The sequence below is a fragment of the Hipposideros armiger genome, unplaced genomic scaffold (assembly GCF_001890085.2).
Source record: "Hipposideros armiger isolate ML-2016 unplaced genomic scaffold, ASM189008v1 scaffold_160, whole genome shotgun sequence".
Taxonomy (NCBI): Eukaryota; Metazoa; Chordata; class Mammalia; order Chiroptera; family Hipposideridae; genus Hipposideros; species Hipposideros armiger.
The window spans coordinates 1,381,195-1,385,415 of record NW_017731510.1 but is presented as its reverse complement, the minus strand read 5'-3'; positions in this window follow the sequence as shown (position 1 = coordinate 1,385,415).

The following is a 4,221-nucleotide window of genomic DNA, read 5'->3' as shown; positions in this document are numbered from 1 at the left end:
CAGTGTGTCACAGCATTGCATTAACTGGAAGTGGAGGGTCTCATAGTCACATCTTGGTCTCATTACTGTCACGCTCCAACCAGCTGGACTGACTGACAAATTACTCCTTTGAGAATGTTGGACTTGAGTCACTTTCTAAAGCCAGTGACTGTCAGTCTTGTGCATCTTGGAGTTTCCCTGGACAGGAACAGGGGAAGAGACCCAAAAATAGGCATTATTATTAGTATTATTAACTAGGCAGCTCTGATAATCTGTACCACAAAGATTTCTCTCTCTCAAGATGATAATAAGAAGACCAGAGGTAGTGATACCAAACAGAAATGGGTTGGAATTTCTGCACATCCATGATCTAACTATGGTTTAGGTGAAATCCCCTAACCCTTCTGACACTCAGTTCCAGGCTCTGTAAAAATCAGTTAATGATATTACCTCATAGTGGTTTTGACGATTTAATTAAATAACAGCAAAGTTGCAGTAGAAATGCCAGTCAGCTGTGGAGGGAAAAGGGGGATGGTGACTTCTAGAAAGTTTAATAAAGGAGTGATTTACACAGGTATAGGGAAGCACAGGAGAAGTCTCTGTGGGGACAGCCTTGGAAGAGTGGGGGCGCCATCTCCAGGCCTGAGGGGGGCCGAGAGGGCATTGCCTGAATCAGGAGGCAGAGAGAGCTGCGTTGTAGGTTCAGTGACCTTTAGTTAAGGGCAGCCAGCCCACAGTGACAGCAGCCTGACCTCATTCTCTCCTCCCTCCTCTCCTTCCAGTCCAGCTGTGCTCCCCACTGTACAAACCCAACCAGAAGCCCAAGGGGACAGGAGCCCCCAGATGTAGTCCATATAGGGCAGGCTTTGGGGACACAGCAGGCTGGAGAAGAGTGAACTGTAGGGTGAACCCAGGAAATAAAGAGAAGATAAACAGCACAGGAAGGGCTCAAGCAGTGAAAACTATGGTGATAAGTCACTTTAAGTTCAGTTTAGATCCTTTCACGCCCATAACTTGAAAGTTGCTTGAGAGCAGGAATCTTTGTTTTCCCATGAAGCATTAGTCAATCCCTCTACACATAGTATGGGCCAGTCAGTCTTTGCTGAAAAGAAATCAGGTTCTGGAAAGAGCATAAAATATTGACTTGTGAGCAAGGGTAACATTTGAATGTAATGTTAAAGCACAGTCTATTAAAGATGATTATGTTATATATTTAAATTGAAAATCACAGATGCAGATAAAACAGAAAAACATCAAGTCTGCTATTACTTTACTCATTTCTTATTTTGCCTCCCAAATTGAGTTTGCATCCAAGTACTTCTAACTCTTCTGTTGGCAAAATGACAGTGTAATTAATGAACAGCACTTACAAATAAATGACTGTAAATTGCTTTGTAAACAGGGCTAACCCCTGCTGCCTGAGATTTTCTCCAAGGTGGTAAGGAAGCATTTCACTTGTAGGCGAAGGCTCTGGATGGATGGAACCTCTAACATGTCAGTAGTAAATTCCAGGGTCCAAGGGACAGGGGAAGGAAGTGTCCTTCGCAGGCAGCACTAGAGTAGCCTATTCCAGATCTGGTATCTTTGCCCTTGGACTTGGACTCCTCGCTGGCCAACCAGGTACTTTCCCACACTCTGTAGAGTAATCTATGCATGTGCACTTGTCAAGCCCAGGAGAGGAAGTGACATCCATGGCCTGCCATCCCTTGAAATGACCTCAGCCTGTTCTGTTCCCCAGGAATCTTGCCTAACCTGCTCTGTAAAGATTTCCAAAACGTTCCAGAGCATCAACTTTAATTTATTGCAGCCCAACCTGCTCAGATTTTTCTGGTTTCTGGTTAGCTGTTTGAGGAAAAGGGTAACACCTAGAGGTAATTCAATCATGGAGCAGAGCAGTTAGGAAGGTCCGTTGGGCCAAACAGTTCTGCTCTGGCCTCAGGTAGCTTAATACCAATTAGCCTGTTCTTCCCTGTCTCAGACTAAGTCTTTGGAGACCAGCAGTTCCTGGGCCCAGGAATCTGCATCTCAAAGCTTTTCATCAATATGAATATACAGTAGTCCCTAGGTATCCATGGGGATTGGTTCGAGGACCCCTGTGGATACCCAAATCCTCGGATGCTCAAATCCCTTACAGAAAATGGCTGTAGTATGTGCACACAACCTGCATTTACATCTAGGCTCAGCAGGGTCTGCCTACACGTCACTTCATTCAAGTTGATTCAATGGAGTGCTCAGTGCATGGCAAATTCAAGGTTTGCTTTTTGGAACTTTCTGGGATTTAAAAAATATATATTTTTAATCTGCAGTTGGTTTGAATCCACAGCTGCAGAACCCCAGGGATACGGAGAGCTGACTGTCCAGCCTTGTCTTGGAAACAGGAGTCCCAGCACAAGAGAAGCAAAAAATATATTTAAAGAGATTTTACACTTATAAATTTCATAACATATATTATAAAAAACTACTTTCTTCCCACTAAAAATATGAACTAAAGGTTAGCCTTTAGTTTGTCTTATTTCTGGAATAATTCATTTTGCACTTATATTTTCAATACATTGCCATTTGACTATCCACTGACTTTTTAAAATTTGGTAAGAAAACAAGTGAACTAAAACACTTTTTTACTTTTTCTGACATCTAAAAATCAAATGATTTTCTTTATTTAGGATGATAATGGTTCCAGTAAAGTTTTAGTAGAGCAACCATCTAATCTAATGGCTGCAAATGCTGTGATAAAACCCAACACAGGAAAACAACTCTCCTCCTTTGTTGTCACCCTGAGGCCCCAAGCCATCAATCTCCTGAGACCCTCTAATGACCATTTATTTTAAAGAGGTGCAGTCTGCAATGAGGGCCTTTAATCCAAAGTCTGGGTGCTGCCAGCTGAAAAGAGAGCCTGTCGGGACCTCCGTGCCAGGGGCCACTTTCCACAGCCCACACTAAAATGTTGGGGGTCAGAGGACCATCCAGTGATCAAGAAATTAAGGGAAAAATCTGTCCGGTGTGGGAGGGAGAGAACAGGAATCCATCCGGGCCTGACTTTTATCCTTAAATTCCCACAGCCCATCTTTTAACCCTTTGTGTTTCAGGATTTTAAAAAAAAGAAAGCTGTTTAAAGCACAGTTTGGAGCTGGGTGTCACAGAGAGTTTAAACCTAAGGTTCTTATGGCCCTCAGCCTTCTGGAGTTGGGGGAGTGGGGAGGTGGCACGAAGGGTCTTACAGATCTGACATCTGCTGGAGACCTAAGCCAAAAATTAGGAAGTCCTGGGTTTGTTCTGCTTCAGAGCCACCTGTTTGATCACCCTGATATTTGCCTGAAGTTAGATGAGATGGGCTGTCTGTGTCTGGGATAAAAACATCTAGTGGCTTGTGATATCTGCTAGGATTTCTGGCTGTTTCTGCTTTATATACTTAGCGTGCCCAAGGGCTAGCTGTGTGATGGCCAGATTTTTGTTGGGCGGAAGTCCTCCTAGGAATTGAGCCCAGCCCCGCCAAGCTCCTGCCTGATGAGTGGCGCTGGGGCTGTCTCCCTCCTCAGGACTGAAGACCACTTAATAGCTCTGGAGCCAGGGTGGTGGCTTAAACATCTCATAACCCTGGGCCAAAAGGTCAGGAACCTGGAGGACCCTGGAGTCCTAGCCTGGGGCTCCTTGTGCTGCTTCCTGATGATCGGTTGTCTTTTCCTGATTCAGAAAGCCACAGGGGACTCCTTCCAATTCCCCAGCATTTTAAGGAAGTACAAAGAGGTGGGTGAGGCGTCCTGCAGGCTGCCCCACCCCACCCCTTCCTTCAGGATGTTTTCTTTCTGCCCAGTGCTGGCAGCGAACCCCCAGGCTGACCTCATCCCCTGTTTAAGGGTTGTCTTTGCTGGAGGCATGTTTGCACCATGTGTGCCCAGTACCCTGTGTCAGGGAGTCATGTCAGAGAAATAACAAGTCCCCGTATGTCCCCAGGAGTCCTCACTGGCTGATGCAATATGGGATGGCTTTGCACAAACAGATGCTGGTGACTAAGGGAGCAGAGCCCAGACCTTAGGTGGCCAAACGGAAAATCCTTCCAGTATCCAGTACGAGCCAATGTGGACACCTACCTGTAACTGGATTAAAATGAAGACTTCTTAGCAAACATGAATCAAACTACTGTCCCAGGATCCAGCTGGGAGGAGAGAAAACTTGAAGCAGAGAAGAGAGAAAATGGGAAGAGGTCAGAGATAAAGGCAAAAGCAGAGTTGGGAATTCTGGAAG